This window comes from Musca autumnalis, unplaced genomic scaffold (assembly GCF_047663935.1).
Source record: "Musca autumnalis isolate F117 unplaced genomic scaffold, ASM4766393v1 scaffold_1, whole genome shotgun sequence".
Lineage (NCBI taxonomy): Eukaryota > Metazoa > Arthropoda > Insecta > Diptera > Muscidae > Musca > Musca autumnalis.
The window spans coordinates 233,647,714-233,668,652 of NW_027411644.1; the positions used below are offsets into that span (position 1 = coordinate 233,647,714).

At 38.8% G+C, this 20,939-nt stretch overlaps 1 protein-coding gene across 5 annotated transcripts in view; it reads left to right on the plus strand.

Moving 5' to 3' along the window:
• LOC141389216 (cubilin) overlaps nucleotides 1-20,939 on the plus strand; it is a 689,676-nt gene that overhangs the window by 128,247 nt on the left and 540,490 nt on the right. For all 5 annotated transcript variants that reach the window (XM_073960431.1, XM_073960432.1, XM_073960434.1 and 2 more), the window contains exon 3: nucleotides 5,494-5,930. The gene's annotated coding sequence lies outside the window, so the exon portion shown is untranslated. The remainder of the gene's footprint in view (nucleotides 1-5,493; nucleotides 5,931-20,939) is intronic.

Below are 20,939 nucleotides of genomic sequence, written 5' to 3' on the forward strand. Positions count from 1 at the left end.
TCACACACACGAATTACAATATATGTATATAAAAGATATAGAATAAATAGAAATAGGAACAACAACAATGACGACTGCAGTAACCACATCCGCAACTATAATATGGACAAACCAGACACAGCAGAGAAGAAACTAATAAACAACCAAAAGACATGACATGAATAATAAAATCTGTTAAACATCATTAAAGTCATCAAGATGAACATCTTCATCATCAGCGTTATCGTCCTCAACACTATCCTGATGATGATAATTATGACAGTGACAGTTACAGCAACAACAGTAACCATTTATTCATAAAACTCACTCACGAATAGCAACTCGGACTTGGATTTGCACAGTGATTTGTTGTATGAACATCGCCATTAGCTTCAACTGTCCGGCCCTGTGGCGTATGATGAACAAATACCCCAAAACAAAACAGTGACAATAATGCATCATACGCCGGAGTGAACGAACGAAGATGTTTGTTTTGTTTGTGTTCACAAAAAAAAAATTGCCTTTGGATATTTTCAGCAATTAAATCTAAACTAAATGACCATTAAATTTAAGATATCCGAATGGAAATCTAATTTTATGATAAATATTTACATTTTGAGTATAAATATGTTATTGTTGTTGTAAAAGATTATGGATAAAAAAGAAGATGTTGGATATTTTTATGAAAATAAACAATATCCAAACTCATTGTTGATTACCGCGCCTGTGTTGACTTTTATGAACGCAGATTGTCGAGACTGCAGCCAGCGCCACATGATATAAGGAATAGCGATGTGAACGTATCGAACTCATTTATTACATGTTGGATTTTTAGACAGTTTATCATTACTTTTACATACAGTGACCAACCGTACTCTCTCATAGAGTACAGTACTCTATTTTAGGTATCCGTGCTCTATTTTTAATTACTTTATTTGTCATCTATTTTCATTGGGCGTACTCAATGTCATCTTTTTGTGATTTGTTTTACAAATACATGTGAATACGTCGGTAATCCAGTTAAATGAAGAAATCCTAGGCAGAAGACCTCCAAAAGGTTTTCTGTTGTTTTTATAAGAGGTTTCCTAACGTCCTCAACAGGTTTTCTGTAGTTTTTAGAAGACCTCCAAAGGCCTTATGTTGCCTATTAAAGACCACCAGAGGCCTTCTGTTATCTTTAGAAGACCTCTAAAAGTCTTCTGTTGTCTTTAGATAACCTCCAAAGGTCTTCTGTTGTCTTTAGAAAACCTCCAAAGGTATTCAGTTGCCTTTGTCTATAAAAGACTTCCAAAGGTCTTCTGCTGTCTATAGAATACCTCCAAATGTCTTCAGTTACCTTTAGAAGACATCCAAAGGTCATCTGTTGGGTTTAGAAGACTCCGAAGGCCTTCTTGAGGCCTTCTATAGAAGCGAATGTTCGCAACAACAACCTCTTGAGGTCTTCTATAGACAGACTACCTCTTGAGGTCTTCTATAGACAGAAGACCTCTTGGGGTCTTCTATAGACAGAAGACCTATTGAGGTCTTCTATAGACAGGAGACCTCTTGAGGTCTTCTATAGACAGAAGACTTCTTGAGGTCTTCGATAGACAGAAGACCTATTGAGGTCTTCTATAGACAGAAGAACTCTTGAGGTCTTCTATAGACAGAGGACCCCTTGAGGTCTTCTATAGACAGAAGACCTCTTGAGGTTTTCTAAAGACAGAAGACCACTTGAAGACGGAAGACATGTAGAAGTCTTCCATTGACAGAAGACATCTTGAAGTCTTCTACAGACAGTAGACCCCTTGAGGTCTGCTATAGACAGAAGACCCCTTGAGGTCTTCTATAGACAGAAGACGCCTTGATGTCTTCTATAGACAGAAGACCTCTTGAGGTCTTCTATAGACAGAAGACTTCTTTAGGTCTTCTATAGACAGAAGAAATCTTGAAGTCTTCTATAGACAGAAGACCTCTTGAGGTCTTCTATAGACAGAAGACGCCTTGATGTCTTCTATAGACAGAAGACCTCTTGAGGTCTTCTATAGACAGAAGACTTCTTTAGGTCTTCTATAGACAGAAGAAATCTTGAAGTCTTCTGTAGACAGAAGACCTCTTGAGGTCTTCTATAGACAGAAGACCTCTTGAGGTCTTCTATAGACAGAAGACCTCTTGAGGTCTTCTATAGACAGAAGACCTCTTGAGGTCTTCTATAGACAGAAGACCTCTTGAGGTCTTCTATAGACAGAAGACCTCTTGAGGTCTTCTATGGACAGAATACCTCTTGAGGTCATCGATTGACAGAAGACCTCTTGAGATCTTCTACAGACAGAAGACCTCTTCAGGACTTCTATAGACAGAAGACTTCTTGAGGTCATCTATTGACAGAAGACCTCTTGAGGTCATCTATAAAGAGAAGAGCTATTGAGGTCATCGATTGACAGAAGACCTCTTGAGATCTTCTATAGACAGAAGACCTCTTCAGGACTTCTATAGACAGAAGACTTCTTGAGGTCATCTATAAAGAGAAGAGCTATTGAGGTCATCTATAGACAGAAGACCTCTTGAGGTCATCGATTGACAGAAGACCTCTGGAGATCTTCTATAGACAGAAGACCTCTTCAGGACTTCTATAGACAGAAGACTTCTTGAGGTCATCTATTGACAGAAGACCTCTTGAGGTCATCTATAAAGAGAAGAGCTATTGAGGTCATCTATAGACAGAAGACCTCTTGAGGTCATCGATTGACAGAAGACCTCTTGAGATCTTCTATAGACAGAAGACCTCTTCAGGACTTCTATAGACAGAAGACTTCTAGAGATCATCTATTGACAGAAGACCTCTTGAGGTCATCTATAAAGAGAAGAGCTATTGAGGTCATCTATAGACAGAAGACCTCTTGAGGTCATCTATAGACAGAAGACCTCTTGAGGTCTTCTATAGACAGAAGACTTCTTGAGGTCACCTATTGACAGAAGACCTCTTGAGGTCATCTATAAAGAGAAGAGCTATTGAGGTCATCTATAAAGAGAAGAGCTATTGAGGTCATCGATAGACAGAAGACCCCTTGAGGTCTTCTACGGACAGAAGACCTCTTGAGGTCATCGATTGACAGAAGACCTCTTGAGATCTTCTATAGACAGAAGACCTCTTGAGATCTTCTATAGACAGAAGACCTCTTTAGGTCTTCTATAGACAGAAGACGCCTTGAGGTCTTCTATAGACAGAAGACCTCTTGAGGTCTTCTATAGACAGAAGACTTCTTTAGGTCTTCTATAGACAGAAGAAATCTTGAAGTCTTCTATAGACAGAAGACCTCTTGAGGTCTTCTATAGACAGAAGACCTCTTGGGGACTTCTAGAGACAGAAGACCTTTTGAGGTCCTCTATAGACAGAAGACTTCTTGAGGTCATCTATTGACAGAAGACCTCTTGAGGTCATCTATAAACAGAAGACCTCTTGGGGACTTCTAGAGACGGAAGACCTCTTGAGGTCTTCTATACACAGAATACCTCTAGAGGTCATCTGTAGATAGAAGACCTCTTGAGGTCTGCTATAGACAGGAGACCCCTTGAATTCTTCTATAGACATAAGACTGCTTGACGTCTTCTATTGACAAAAGACCTCTTAAAGTATTCTATGGACAGAAGACGTCCTGAGGTATTTTATAGACAGAAGGCTTCTTGGGGTCTTCTATAGACAGAAGACTACTTGACGTGTTTTTTATACCCTCAGCATTTATGCTAACGAGGGTATATACACTTTCATACGGGCAAAATGTTCCTCATCGAAATAATTGTTTAGACCCCAAGTATGTTTGGACACACACTTCGTCCAAACATACGTGGGATCAGACAATTTGGAGTCGATTTAGAAATGTCCGTCCGTCCGTCTGTCCATCTGTCTGTCTGTGTGGCTGGCTGTTGCTCACGATAACTCTCGAACGGATGAACGGATTTAGTCCAAAATTTGTCTTTCGCAATATTTTGTCCACGCTTAGTTTAAGTTCGATGATGGGTTATATCGGTCTATTCCTTCCGATACCTCCCCCACAAAAGTTGGAAAACGTTCGGAAAATTTGTGCGCACGATAACTCTTGAAGGGAGTAACCGATTTTACTTTGCACATCGTGAAATTGCTACCAAACTTAGATGAGGTGCCAATATGGACGCAATCGGTCAACGCCTTCGGGTACCTCCCATACAAAATTTCGGAAAAGTTCAGTTTAGGACCTGCTCTCGAATCGTTTTGATTTTTGTTGTAACAACTTGCATTCACGGTCCCTTATACGGCGGTATAAGTTTCATCAGGGGTAAAATCGTACTTCCTGAGGAAATAGCCTGAAATTTTCAAAAAAAACCCCTATTACACCATGTGTAGTGGTTGGAGCGCAAGATAACTCTCGAACGGATCTGCCGATTCGATCCAAAATTTGGCCTTCATAATATTTTGTCCAAACTTAGTGAAAGTCCGAAGATAAGCCATATCGGTTCACTCCTTCAGGTACCTCCCCCACAAAAGTTCAAAAATGTTCAGAAGAATTGTGGGCACGATAACTCTTGAAGGAAAGGACCGATTTGGTCTACACTTACGCATCCGAATATATCTACCAGATATAGATCAAGATTTGAATATAGACTATATTTGCACATTCCCTCGGGTACCTCCCACACAAAATAAATTCACTTTAAGACCTGCTCTTGACTAACTTTGATTTCTGTTGAAGCAACTTGCAATCGCTGTGGCAAGTCCATATTTCTTGCGAAAACAGCCCTATGGCACCATATGTAGTAGCTGGAGATCACAATAACTCTCGAACTGATAAACCGATTTGGTCCAAAATGTTTCCTTCGTCATATTTTGTACAAACTAAGTTTAACTTCTAAAATGACCCATATCGGTCCTCTCCTTAGGATACCTCCCTCACAAAATTTCAACATTTGTGTCCAAGTGCAGTTCGGAAATCCTTTGGAAATTTATACCGATGATGTTCATTGTGGTCCTGTTTACAGCCATATTATGTTTTCCGTGGACAAGTCCATGGTTCCTGGTATACTGGTCCAACAGTTGTACGATAACCCACTGAAATGACCAGTGGGCGCGATATCGAAAATATATGACTCTCAAAATAAGATCCACTTCCGTAATGCACTATGTCGGTCCATTCCCTCCTCCGCAAAACTTTTGAACTTTAATCCTAATCCCACATTTTTGTCGGCAAGTTCAAATGTCCAAAAAGTGCCACAAATTCTGAAAAGACCCTAAATACTTTCGATTTGTCGATTCACATAGTCTGAGGGTATATCAGTCGGCAAAGCCGTTATACTGTTATACCGAAGACTTCTTGATATCTTCTATAAACAGAAGACCTATAGAAAGAAGACCTTCGTATGATTCACCCCTATACCTTTTAAAGTCATGATGTCTTCAATATTTATAGAATTAATTACAATTTATAGTTGTTTATTTATTGTCTCTTTCATTGCTTGCAATTTCTTAACACTTGTATTTCTTTTCCTTCACTTCTATTACAGCACTTACGTTTCACACAATCAACCACAACAGTGACAAGAATTGTAAATTTATAATGCATTTCTAATTATCTTTCACTTATTTACTGGAAACTAATCAGTGGATGCCGAGAATAAATAAAAGAATAAAAACTAATTAAAACTGTAAGAATGAACTAGTTGAGAGTTCAAAGAAAGAAAGAAAGGACGAGAAGCAAAGGCAAAAAGAAAGTGTGGAAAGTTTCTGTTACTTCTTATTTTTCATGCACATCTCTGACAGTTTGTGAGTGAGAATGCAAACCAATTCTAATCATGTAAGACATTGATAAAACATGGGTTATGTGCAACAAGGACAACCTGAACAACTCTATCATCGTCAGCAACAGCATCAATACTATCAACACTATCAGTCAAAACAGCAATACCTCATTGCCGCCAACAACTCCAACAACACCTACAAGGTGAGTAGTAATAGAACATTTTCAAATAAATTATATTTTTTAGAAATTTTGGATACAAAAATTGTTTCCAACTTCTGACGCTATCCTTAGTTAGCGTATATGAAATATTCCCCCTTACATCCCCAGGAGGTAATTATTATAATATTCACAAAATAAATTATTTGTTATTCGACGGCAGAATATTAAAACTCCCAGCAGATATTCCCCAGAGTTAAACAAATGCCGGAAACAGTTGCAGGTGCCCGGAAACACACACACACATACTCACATGCACACAATACTTGCAGTTGCACGAACGACGAAAAAACTAAACGGAAATGCAATCAATAATGTATGCCACTGATTGAAGCCTCATGAATCTATTAGCTGGTACTTCCAGCATCAAAGGCATGTATCGATGCGATTGCTATTGCCATAGAGCACAAAAGGCATATACCTATCAAAAGAATTTTCTATGCATCTTCATTAGTTTGCAGTTCAAAATAGAAAAACAACTTTTTGGCAAATAACCTGTAGTTATTTTAACAAACTAAAGCATTCCTCGTTCATATCACAACGGTAAACTTATGTGGAACGTTAAACTCACTGTAGAACCATCAAAGCTGGTAGTGCAGAAGCAATAGAGAACAAAAAATCCATTTATATATGAAAAGAATGATTTGATTATAGGTGTTGTTAGTCGTACTTTGTATTCTTTTGTGTAGCCAAATATTGATAATGCATTTCGGTAATTGTAGATTACATGTTTTGCTCTCAAGGACTCTCGTATGATGCTGAAACGTGAAAGTTTGTTGTTGTTAGTAGTGTGTGTAATAAAATCGTGTTTTAGTTTTTCTATTAATCGGGATACTTGCTCATACACCGCAATGCTCAAGGCTTTAGTTGAGTTGATTTGGATGTAGGAAAGTATAAGTCGGCTTTGCCGACAAACATGTACCCTCAGCCTGAGACACAAAGAAAAGAAGAAAACCCAGAAGGTATATGTTGTTTTTCCACGACATTACGGTTGTAACGAGCAATGCAAAAAATGTCCGAAATAAATGTTAAAATTTATCCGCGAACAGGTCTCACTTTCAAAAAATCTAAACAAATGTATTGGCTTCTTACAGGTATATTACCTCTATGCCGAATAAATTCAAGTCGATCGGAGCAAAATTGTCGATATGCGTATTGGGAGGTAGCAATTTATTGCGGTTTGTATGTAGCATGGAATTAACTGATCTTCATACGGTTTGGTGAGCTTATTAAATACCTAAAAAGCTTGTCTTCACGAGAGACAGATTTTTTTTTTTAAATTATTGGACGATTTTTTGACAAAGAACCTTCAATTTTTCTCGTTAAAATCGAAATTTTTTCTTCGACATTTTTTAAAATTCTTTTTCGCTTAAAGACAAGATTATTTGGTAGTTAAAACGCCCACAAAAATAAACGTTTTCGAGCTATCGTTGGCACCGCAAAACGCTTTAACTAAAAAAGGGTTTCTTCCGTAGGTTGCCATTTACGACAAGACTATGCAATATTTTTCAACAAAAAAATTCCAATTGTAGTAGAAAAATGTGCTCTTTCAGATGAAAATAATTTAAAATATTGGTAGTTTCTTTGAAAAATACATGAAAAATTAGTTTTTTGGTCTGCACAACTAGGAATAACCCCTTAAGCCTAAATCTTTGAAATTTTGTGCTCCTTCTTCTAAGGAGCAACTTTTGGACCAAAACGGTTTATCTGTTCGAGAGTCATCGTGCTCTCCAGGCAGGCAGACGGACGGATATGGCTAAATCGACTCCAATTGTCTGAAACAGATTTCGTCCAAACATTTGCCTAAAGGCGAGGGTATAAAAATATGCAGAATTTTAATTTACAATTTCGGCTACTTTCAATTTGAAAGGCAACGATTTTATTTTGCTGTGACCTCTAAGTGACGTAGGGGATGGAAGATACCAAGGAACGGTCCTGACCAGTTGTAACATGGCAAAGTCCAGGATTTATCTTCTATCTTATCCCTCTTTCATCTCAAGTGGACACTGACCTCCCCGTGGTGTCACCTGGGGAACTGCCTTTAACACCCGTTATAGGTAGTGAGCTATCATGTGCCGCGCGTTCACCCATAAGAACGTTAAAAACTTGGGTTTGGGAGTCTGGTTAGTAACCCTCCCCTAGAAAAACAGCTTACTATGAAAAAGCGAAAGAAAAGAAAAACGAACCCCTCTAAAGTTAACGAACCCCGCAAACGTTTTAAGGACCATGATCTGCGAATCTGCACCTGGAATGTTCGCACCCTTTATAGAGAAAGTGCAGTTTACGCATTGGCAGATGTACTTGAAAAGTACAAGCTCGACATTACTGCCATAAAGGAAATACGAAGGAACGGGAAAGGCGTCACAACAACACCTAAAGGTGACACACTGTATTATAGCTGCCATGACACAAAGCATGAGTTTGGTTGCGGATTTGTTTGTAGTTAGTCGGAGGTTAAAACACCTGGTCTCCAGCTTCACCCCAGTGAATGAAAGACTCGCTGCAGTTCGATTAAAAGCAAAATTCTTCAACAGTAGCCTTATCTGCGTTCATGCTCCAACCGAAGACAAGAGAATGTCTTTTCCCCAAGAAAAAGAGAGAAATGGAAAAGCGGGAGTGTGAAAAAATCGAAATGTACAGGAGCCAGAATGAAGTCCGAAAATTCTACCAGAGAGTGAAACATCAAACAGATGGCTTTGGTACAGGCACATCCTCCTGTAGAGACCAACAAGGTAATCTGGTAACATATACAGATAGCGTGCTCAGGATATGGAAGGAACATTTCTCCAATCTGCTGGTATCCAATAGTAGCGAAGACGATGGTACCACAGATCCACTCCCAGAAGAGGGCATAGAATGTATACCGCCCGGCCAAGATGAGGTAAAAACAGCAATCAACCGGCTGAAGAATAATAAAGCAGCAGGAGCCGATGGGTTACCAGCCGAGCTGTTTAAAACCGGAGGCGACGCGCTGATAAGGTGTATGCATCAGCTAGTTATCACCATCTGGCAGGAAGAACGCGTACCCGACGATTGGAACCAGAGCATTCTGTGTCCCGTCCACAAGAAAGGACATAAAACTGTATGCTCCAACTATAGGGGCATAAGTCTTCTCCCTATTGCCTACAAGATAGTGTCAGGGATATTGTGCAAACGACTAAAGCCAATGGTCAACGAAATAATTGGACCATACCAATGTGGCTTTAGACCTGGCAAGTCCACCATTGACCAGATATTTACCCTGCGGCAAATCCTGGAGAAGACCCAAGAGATGCAGATCGACACATATCACCTTTTTGTCTATTATAAAGCAGCTTTCGACAGTTCCCTCCGATCAAAGGTATTCCATGCAATGTCTGAATTTGGTATCCCCGCAAAGCTCATCCGGCTTTGTAAGATGACTTTAACTGATACTAGGTTCTCAGTTAAAATTGGAAAAAACCTCTCGGAAGAATTTTGTAGCAAAAGAGGTTTTAGACAAGGAGACAGCCTTTCGTGTGACCTATTCAACATTTTGCTGGAAAAGGTAATACGAGATGCCAATGTCAAAAGAAATTACACGATTTACACCAATAGTCACATGTTATTTGCTTATGCTGATGACATAGACATCATAGGACGATTAGTAAAGGAAGTAGCTGATACCTTTAGGAAGGTCGAAGCAGAATCTACGAAAGTGGGTCTGGCGGGTAACGGCGAAAAGACCAAATTGATGGTGTCGACGCGCAAAGCGTCCATAGAGCTCGGACCAACTGTGGAAGTTGGTACCTACAATTTTGAGGTAGTTAAAGACTTCGTCTACCTCGGCACTGCCATAAACACAACAAACAACATCAGTTGTGAAATAAGAAGAAGAATTGTATTGGCCAACAGATGCTACTATGGTTTAAGTAAGCAATTTAAGAACAAAGCCACATCTCGTCAAACAAAAATAACACTATACAAAACGCTGATACTATCCGTGCTAATGTATGGCTCCGAAGCATGGGTACTTGCGCAAGCAGATAATGCAGTGCTTGGTGTGTTTGAGAGGAAAATTCTTCGAAAGATCTACGGGCCGATTGCGTTGACGGTGAATATCGACGTCGTATGAACCACGAGCTATATCAGCTATACAAAGATATGAATATAGTTAAACGTATCGAGATTCAACGATTGCGTTGGCTAGGTCATATCATAAGAATGAGTGATGATGAGCCCGCTAAAAAGGCGTATGAATACATCCCACATGGCGGTGCACGCAGAATCGGCAGGCTTAAGCTTCGATGGAGCATACAAGTGGATGAAGAAATGAAAAGGCGCGGTGTTCCAAAAAGCGAAGCGAAAAACAGAGAAGATTGGAGATATTTTCTTAGTTCGGACTATGGAACAAATGTTCTGTAATGGGCCAGCAAAGTACGTAAGTAAGTAAGTAATGTACACATTAAGCAAATAAATCTCAGCATTACAACACTTCACTGCTATCCCAACATATTCCATGTATGTATGGGTCACTGAAGTCAAGCTCAAGCCAGATTGCTCTGTATTGGACAGACTGGTGTGTAAGCAAGGCAAGTCCTCATCCTCCGTTTTTTGGAGATCCGTTCGTAAAACGTTGTAACCTTCGCAACGTTGCAAACAACAGGTTACGCTGACCTTTATTTCCTGGATCACGGCGACCGATTCATAAAGTATAAGATTTTGCTGACTTTGTTGCGAAGACAGTTGGAATTAAATTGCAAAAATGATGCATTGTCGGATCTGAACAACAACTTGTGGTGTTAGATGGCTTTTTGTTGTCCTTCAGGAGACTTCTGCGATGTGTCGTATTCCGGCGACGAATTTGTTAATACGCTGGGTGGCGCTCTTGCGCAGCAAGCAGCAACATAACTCCAAAGCAGCCTCGGAAGTGCAACCACTCTCTACATCCATTACGTCTCATCGAAGTTGACATATGGTGATGTGGATCTGGCAAACAGAACAGATCCATGTTCTCTACCCCTGTACGGACTACAAGAGCTCGGAGCAGGCATTCCAAAATGTATTACCGCTCCTATGGTGAAAAAATATACTAAATATACGTTATAACGCAAGCACATTATTGTTGAGGTGACGGCCACCAGTCGAAAATTTCTCCCAGTCAATCGGGTGCATAGAACCTGCTGCCGTGGGATTGTTGAATCGTGTTCATGCCTTTGCTGCAACTGCTTGTCCACTTGAGACGAAAAAGGGACCAATGTAAGTCCTGGGCTTTGTCATGTTAAAGGGGGTCAGGGTTGTTCTTTGTAACTTAATGTATACTTTCTTGGTATTTACCATCCTTACCTTAACCTACTACATTTACTTGTGTAACTTACTGAGTACTCCAACGTCCCTTTTTTCATCGACTCTTTAATATAATAAATTTTCACAATAAATAAAAAAGCCTTTTTAGTGACGCACATTTTGCAGGAAAAAAATATGTCATCCGTATACAATGACTGCAATCCTAATTGCTACACATATTATGTTTGTGACATACATAGGCACAAACAATCGTATCTTCATTACGTTTCCGTTACCAGCATTTGTTTCATTAATTTCTTACAATTTTTTTGTTCAACATTTTTGATGGCCTCGATTGATAAATTCATTTTTGCCTGACGTTTTGATGATATCGTAGAAAATAATGGTGGTCGTGTTGTTGTTGTTGTTGTTGCTGTTGCATTATGGTGTCAGAGACATTTGCTGCTGCAATTCATGTTCCTCGTACAAGGACAGAAGCCCCATATAGGGCCAGTTAAAAAAAAACACACACACACATGTGGCAAATATCATTGCTGCAGCTATTCAAAGGCAGAGCAGGCATTGCTCTATGGTGTAATGACATAATGGTGACTATAGGAAGGCAGTCCATGTACACATGTATGTATGTATGTATGCCGGAACTTCTTGTTCTTCATGTTGTGTTGGTAGTTGACATTTCAGGTATTTGTTTTCAGGTCACTTATACACACATACGAACACATATGCATATGTATGGCATATGTATACATGACTGGTTGGCCATACGCGTATGTGTTCCTATGTGTTTTTGAGTGTTGCACAAATGAGTGTTTGTGTGTGCTTTTTTTCTGAGTGCAAATCTTTTGTTTGGAGTTGTAAAAGTTGTCGGCTCCACTTCTTTAAAACCTAGTTTTTTTTGTTAGTATTTGTTTGTTATTTTCACATTTCTAAACTAGGTCATGTGGTTAGTTTTAATTAAACTTTAATTAGAGGTTATTACAATAGAAGGAGAACACAAACACCCACACAAACAAACACTCACAAGCATACAACAATATTCCATTAAAATAATGGGGTTTCGTAAAACGCAATTGTAAGGAAAGAACAACAACAACAAACCATGGTTTGTGGTTTCCGATTTAAAGCAAGTAATGCAAGGTATGCACATAGGCGTATGAGGAACATATTAAAAAAGTAACTCAATATATCATACGACCAGGGTAACAATTTATAGGCAACATCAAACTTCATAAAGTGTTTTAAATGTAACACGTTTTCACAAGCCACATATGCAAGTGTATCACACACACACACAATTTATTTACCACTTGTATTTATTTATTTATTTCAAACAATATGTCAATAAACTAAAATACATAATTTAGATTGATTGATATTCCCATAGAATATGTCAAAATCAACAAATAAGCACAATTTTCCATTGATCACTAATCATTTTTTGGTAATATTTAATTTTTGTTTTTAAGTAATCATCGTCGGTGGTAGCTCTCTGTTTCACAGAAATTTCCAATTCCGATGGCAAATTTCAATTGTTAAAGGATTAGGAAGAGATATGCATGACAATAAAACAAACACAAATAAAAACTCTTGTCAACATCATGAATGACATCAATTGTTGGATGAATTTGCATTTTCAATTTATTTAATTTAGTAAAAAAAATGTTTACATTTCCAATATAACTGTGATGAGGTTTAAAATAAAATGATTTAAACAATTTTTTTTTTGTGGAAATAAACTGTTGTGCAAACAATAAAGGAACTAATCCTCAAACAAAAAAAAAACTCTTGGGTTGAAGCGGAAATAAAGTGCAAAAAATATTCTAATAATTGCAAAAAATATTCTGAAAAATCCATGCTTGATGGCTTTCTAATAATTGCAAAAAATATTCTTTTAAATCTACGCTTGATGGCCTTCTGATAATTGCAAAAAATATTCTTAAAAATCCACGTTTGATGGCCTTCTAAAAATTGCAAAAATATTCTTAAAAATCCACGCTTGATGGCCTTTCAATAATTGCAAAAAATTATTCTTAAAAATCCATGCTGCGGCCGTCTAATAATTACAAACCTAATAATAATTGCAAAAAATCTTAAAAATCCATGCTTGATGGCCTTCTAATAATTACTTACTTACTTAGCTGGCCCATTACAGAACATTTGTTCCATAGGCCGAACTAAGAAAATATCTCCAATTCTCTCTATTTGTTGCTTCGCTTTCTGGAATACCGCACCTTTTCATCTCATCATCCACTTGTTTGCGCCATCTATTCCTTGGCCTGCCAATTCTGCGTGCACCGCCAAGCGGTCCGTGTTTATGCACCTTTTTAGCGGGGTCATCATCGCTCATTCTTATGATATGGCCTAGCCAACGCAATCGCTGCATCTCGATACGTTTAACGATATTGATGTCGTTGTACAGCAGATACAGCTCGTGGTTCATGCGACGTCGATATTCACCGTCAACGCAGATTGGTCTGTAGACCAAGCACTGCCATGTCTGCTTGCGCAAGTACCCAGGCTTCGGAGCCATACATCAGCACGGGTAGTATCAGTGTTTTGTAGAGCGTTATTTTTGTTTGACGAGATGTGGCTTTGTTTTTAAACTGCTTACTTAAACCAAAGTAGCATCTGTTGGCCAATACTATTCTTCTTTTTATTTCACAACTGATGTCGTTTGTTGTGTTTACGGAGGTGCCGAGGTAGACGAAGTCTTTTACTACCTCAATAGTATAGGAACCAACTTCCACAGTCGGTCCGAGCTCAATGGACGCATTGCGCGTCGACACCATCAACTTGGTCTTCTCCCCGTTTACCGCCAGACCCACTTTAGCAGATTCTCCTTCGACCTTCATAAAGGTATCAGTTACTTCGTTTACTGATCGGCCTATGATGTCTATATCATCAGCATAAGCAAGTAACATGTGACTATTGGTGTAGATTGTGCCACTTCTTTTGACGTTTGCTTCTCGTATAACCTTTTCCAGCAGGATGTTAAAGAGATCACACGAAACACCTCTTTTGGTACCAAACTCTTCGGAGAGGTTCTTTCCTATTTTAACTGAGGACCTCGTGTCAGTTAAAGTCATTTTGCAAAGCCGGATGAGCTTTGCGGGGATACCAAATTCAGACATGGCTTGGAATACCTTTGAACGCAGCGGGCTGTCGAAGGCTGCTTTATAATCGACAAAAAGGTGGTAGGTGTCGATCTGCATCTCTTGGGTCTTCTCCAGGATTTGCCGCAGGGTAAATATCTGGTCAATGATGGACTTGCCAGGTCTAAAGCCGCATTGGTATGGTCCAATTATCTCGTTGAACATAGGCTTTAGTCGTTCGCACAATATCCCTGACACGATCTTGTAGGCAATAGGGAGTAGACTTATGCCCCTATAGTTAGAGCATACAGTCTTATCTCCCTTCTTGTGGACGGGGCACAGGATACTCAGGTTCCAATCGTCGGCTACTCGTTCTTCCTGCCAGATGGTGCTAACTAGCCTTATCAGCGTGTCGCCTCCGGTTTTGAACAGCTCGGCTGGTAAGCCATCGGCTCCTGTGCCTTATTATTCTTCAGCCGATTTATTGCTGTCTTTACCTCATCTTGGCTTGCCGGTATACATTCAATACCATCTTCTGGGATTGGGACTGTGGTATCTTCGTCGTCTTCGCTGCTATTGGATACCAACAGTTTTGAAAAATGTTCTTTCCACATCCTGAGTACACTATCTGTATCAGTTACCAAATTACCTTGCTGGTCTCTACAGGAGGATGTGCCTGTACCAAAGCCATCAGTTTGATTCTTGACTCTTTCGTAAAATTTTCGGACTTCATTCTGGTTCCTGTACATCTCGATTTTTTCACACTCCCGCTTTTCCATCTCTCTCTTTTTCCTGCGGAAAAGACGTTTCTCCTCTCTCCTTTTCTCCCTGTATCTCTCTCGTGCGCTACGCGTTGCTATGGATTGTAAAGTAGGCCTATATGCCGCATTTTTCTCTTCGGTGGCAGCACGACACTCCTGATCATACCATGGATTCCTTGGTGGAGGCCTCTGGTATCCAAGTATGGATTTTGCGGCTGTTTGCATGGAGTGGGCCATGCTTTGTCATTGCGCGATATATTATCGGGATGAGAAGTGCTTTGATTAAGCAATTGCGCTAGATGAGTGGAATATGCTGTGGCTATATGTTGTGATTGCAGCTTACAGATGTCTAACTTTCGTGTTGTGTCTGTTCGTACTTTGTTTGCTACGTTTAAGCGGGTGCGTACCTTTGCTGCAACAAGGTAGTGGTCCGAATCAATGTTTGCGCCTCGGAACGATCGTACATCCAACACGCTCGATGAATGTCTACCATCTATCACAACATGATCAATTTGGTTTCTTCTTTTCTGATCTGGAGACAGCCAGGTGCCCTTATGAATATCGAGATGATTAAATCTGGTACTGCTAACTTACATGTTTTTTGCAGCTGCAAAGTCTATCAGCCTCATACCATTGTCAGATGTTTCACTGTGGAGGCTGAATTTCCCGACTGTTGGGCCAAAGATATTCTCCTTGCCAATTTTGGCATTAAAATCGCCTAGAATGATTTTAATGTCATGGGCAGGGCAACTGTCATATGTTTCTTCTAAGCGCTCGTAAAATATATCTTTCGTCTGTTCGTCCTTTTCTTCAGTGGGAGCATGAGCGCAAATAATGCTGATGTTGAAGAATTTAGCTTTTATTCGAATTGCAGTAAGTCTTTCATTCACTGGAGTGAAGCTGGATACCAGATGTTTTAGTCTCCGACTAACTACAAATCCGCAACCAAACTCATGTTTTACGTCGTGGCAGCTATAATACAGTGCGTCACCTTTAGGTGTTGTTGTGACGCCTTTCCCCATCCATCGTATTTCCTGTATGGCAGTAATATCGGTCTTGTACTTTTCAAGTACATCTGCCAATGCGAAGACTGCACCTTTTCTATAAAGAGTGCGAACATTCCGGGTGCAGATTCGCAGATCATGGTCCTTAAAACGTTTGCGGGGTTCGTCAACTTTAGAGGGGGTTGTTTTTCTTTTCTTTCGTTTTTTCATAGTATGCTGTTTTTTTCTAGGTGAGGGTTACTAACCCGACGCCCAAACCCAAGTTTTTAACGTTCTTATGGGAGAACGCGCGGCACATGTTAGCTCACTACCCTTACCAGGTGACACCACGGGGAGGTCAGTTTCCACTTGAGATGAAAGAGGGACCAAGATAAATCCTGGGCTTTGCCATGTTAAAACCGGTTAGGACCGTTGCTTGGTATCTTCCATCCCCTACGTCACTCCCTTCTAATAATTACAAACCTAATAATAATTGCAAAAAATATTCTTAAAAATCGACGCTTGATGGCCTTCTAATAATTGCAAAAAAATATCCTTAAAAATCCACGCTTGATGGCCTTCTAATAAGTGCAAAAAAATATTCTTAAAAATCCACTCTTGATGGCCTTCTAATAATTGCAAAAAATGTTCTTAAAAATCCACGCTTGATGGCCTTCTAATAATTGCAAAAAATGTTCTTAAAAATCCACGCTTGATGGCCTTCTAATAACTGCAAAATAATGCTCTTAAAAATCCACGCTTGACGGCCTTCTTAAAAATCCAAGCTTGATGGCCTTCTAATAACTGCAAAAAAATATTCTTAAAAATCCACTCTTGATGGCCTTCTGATAATTTCAAAAAAAATATTCTTAAAAATCCACGCTTGATGGTCTTCCAATAATTGTAAAAAATATTCTTAAAAATCCACGCTTGTTGACCTTCTAATAATTCCAAAAAAAACTTCTTAAAAATCCACGCTTGATGGCCTTGTAACAATGCACGCTTGGTGTCTTGTTTAACATTAGCAAATTGGCCTTAATAGCAGTGATGCCATTGCATTGCTGGCCATAATTCTTTTTGGTGAATTGAATTTTTCTTTTTGTCACGTTTATCGGCCTAAAGGTGACGGCATAAAAGACAAAGAAAAGCCTGACAGCCTTGCCAGAACACTAGAAAATCGGTCAAACAAAGCTTAAATTTGCATTCACCTTTTCCGGCTGTCGATTTCTTTATTTGTTTTTTCCATTTTGCAAAGAAGAAAAAAAAAACAACGACAGCAAAAGAAGAAATTCACCAAGGCATGAAGAAGGCGTTGATGTTTTTTGTTGTTGCAATTAAATTTAAATCAATTGCAAAAGTAGAACGTGGCAAGAGAGGACAGTGAGTGGCTGGGTATTAAGGGTAAATAGAACACAGAAACAAAAGACGTGAGCAAAGCAATCTTACCGATATATGACCCAGGAAACTGTGATTTTTTGAGGGTGTAGGGGAATGTGCATTATTTCATGTTATTCAACATTTAACTCGAATATTTACTCCAACGCCGATCAGATCCTTTTACGCACCCACACACACAATGCTGTCCCCCACACGTTGTTTCAGCTTACAATTTCATATTTATTACCTGGAGCAGAAAAAAAAAACAAACATGTAGGTGTGTGCTTCACACTCTTTTTCCTTTCCCAGGCGTCATTGTATACCCCCTGAAAAGAAACTTATTTTGTGTGCAAATGTGAAAGCGTGTGTGCACTAACGTTTCGTAGTAGTGCGCACGTTAGCGCTATTGCTGTGACCTGTGTGACAAGACAATATTGGCACTTAACCAAATAACCTTAGACTTGAATGCACAAATAGAGGAGAAAAATACTTGATACACCCATACATACAGTGACATTTGTCTTATAGCTTTCTGGAAAGCGTGTGATAAAATAATGTGCACTGCTGCTGCATACCGGAATAGAAGAAAAATGCTTATGATGGTATTTGTCATATGTGTATATGTAGGTATTGGCACATGTATATATGTAAATATTCAATATGCTGATATGACATCTTATATGGAAACATATGTCATTATGATTCGATAGTGACAATGACGGCATTATACGTTTTGCACTACATTAGGGTAGGTCAATAAAAATATGAAAGATTTGTAACGAAATGTTTTAGGCCAAAATATGCGAAGAGTTTCAAAGATTAACAAGTGTTTCTTTGTTCACCCCGCCTTAATATATCATCACATCATTCGCCTTATCAGGGTTATGCTAGTTAGAAAAAAAAAGAACAATACAACAACAAGAAACTGCTACTCAAAAAAACATATTCACAAATTCCGTTTGATATTTGTTCATTCGATTGAACAAACTACCTGTCAGTGACAGAATGTCATTGCAATTGTCCTTTGACAAAGTATCTGAAACAGCCATTGACAGAGGCAGGCAGGAACACATGGACATTGTTGCTGTTGGTGGCTGGCTGGTTGGTTGGTTGGTTATGGCAGTGCAGAGCCTTGTTTTTGATGCAGGTTCATGGATGATTGGCAGCATACTCGAATGTAGGCCGTATTGATTTTATTTTCGCAACCGTACTTTTATACGCTTTGATCTGCGTGTCTTTGTGGCCATGTTAACAACAAAGTAAAAGGCCAAATCATGGGAAGCTGACAGCGATGTGTCAGTGAAGGCAATAAAGTGAAAGTATAAACATATTAAAACAATGAATTAATTTATTTAAATGTTTACACATGTGAATGTATTGTCAGCTTACAGGAAGAAGCGGGATGATGTAAAATTGAATGAAAGTAAAGGTGGATTTTTCACGACTTGTAGGAGCCACAAAATTGAACAATAAACCAGGATATTTGGGATGATGTTAACCTTGGACTTTTTAAAAACATTTTAAGAGCCACCGAAGTAAACCGGCATTTTTAGGAAGATAATAAGCGTGGACCTTTTAAAGATTTTTAGGAGCCATACATAATAAGTATGATTTTATTAAAGATTTTGGAGGCTATAAAACGATGATTTTCGGGAGAATAATAAGCGTGAATATTTTAAAGCTTTTGGGAGCAATTAAATGAGGATTTTTGGGAGTATAATAAGCGTGGATTTTATAAAGCTTTTGGGAGCCATCAAACTTGGATTTTTGGGAGTATAATTAACCTGGATTTTTTAAAGCTTATAGGAGCCATCAAACTTGGATTTTTTAAAGCTTTTGAGAGACATTAAATGAGGATTTGTGGGAGTATAATAAGCGTGGATTTTATAAAGCTTTTGGGAGCCATTAAATGAGGATTTGTGGAGTATAATAAGCGTGGATTGTATAAACCTTTTGGACCCATTAAATGAGGATTTGTGGGAGTTAATAAGCGTGGATTTTATAAAGTTTTTGGGAGTCATTAAACGAGGATTTCGGGAGTTAATAAGCCTGTGTTTTATACAGTTTTTGGGAGTCATTAAACGAAGATTTGTGGGAGTTAATAAACGTGGATTTTAATATATTTTTGGGAGCCATAAAACGAATATTTCGGGATTTAATAAGCGTGGCTTTTATAAAGTTTTTGGGAGCCATTAAACGAAGATTTGTGGGAGTATAATAAACGTGGATTTTATAAAGCTTTTGGGAGCCATTAAACGAGCTTTTGTGGGAGTATAATAAGCGTGGATTTTATAAAGCTTTTGGGAGCCATTAAACGAGCTTTTGTGGGAGTATAACAAGCGTGGATTTTATAAAGCTTTTGGGAGCCATTAAATGAGGATTTGTGGGAGTATAATAAGCGTGGATTTTATAAAGCTTTTGGGAGCCATTAAACAAGGATTTATGGGAGTACAACAAGCGTGGATTTTATAAAGCTTTTGGGAGCCATTAAATGAGGATTTGTGGGAGTATAATAAGCGTGGATTTTATAAAGTTTTTGGGAGCCATTAAATGAGGATTTGTGGGAGTATAATAAGCGTGGATTTTATAAAGCTTTTGGGAGCCATTAAATGAGGATTTGTGGGAGTATAATAAGCGTGGATTTTATAAAGTTTTTGGGGGCCATTAAATGAGGATTTGTGGGAGTATAATAAGCGTGGATTTTATAAAGCTTTTGGGAGCCATTAAATGAGGATTTGTGGGAGTATAATAAGCGTGGATTTTATAAAGCTTTTGGGAGCCATTAAACAAGGATTTATGGGAGTACAACAAGCGTGGATTTTATAAAGCTTTTGGGAGCCATTAAATGAGGATTTGTGGGAGTATAATAAGCGTGGATTTTATAAAGTTTTTGGGAGCCATTAAATGAGGATTTGTGGGAGTTAATAAGCGTGGATTTTATAAAGCTTTTGGGAGCCATTAAACGAGGATTTGTGGGAGTATAATAAGCGTGGATTTTATAAAGCTTTTGGGAGCCATTAAATGAGGATTTGTGGGAGTATAATAAGCGTGGATTTTATAAAGCTTTTGGGAGTCATTAAACGAGGATTTCGGGAGTTAATAAGCGTGGATTTTATAAAGTTTTTGGGAGTCATTAAACGAGGATTTCGGGAGTTAATAAGCGTGGATTTTATAAAGCTTTTGGGAGCCATTAAATGAGGATTTCGGGAGTTAATAAGCGTGGATTTTATAAAGCTTTTGGGAGCCATTAAATGAGGATTTGTGGGAGTATAATAAGCGTGGATTTTATAAAGCTTTTGGGAGCCATTAAATGAGGATTTGTGGGAGTATAATAAGCGTGGATTTTATAAAGCTTTTGGGAGCCATTAAATGAGGATTTGTGGGAGTATAATAAGCGTGGATTTTATAAAGCTTTTGGGAGCCATTAAACGAGGATTTGTGGGAGTATAATAAGCGTGGATTTTATAAAGCTTTTGGGAGCCATTAAACGAGGATTTGTGGGAGTATAATAAGCGT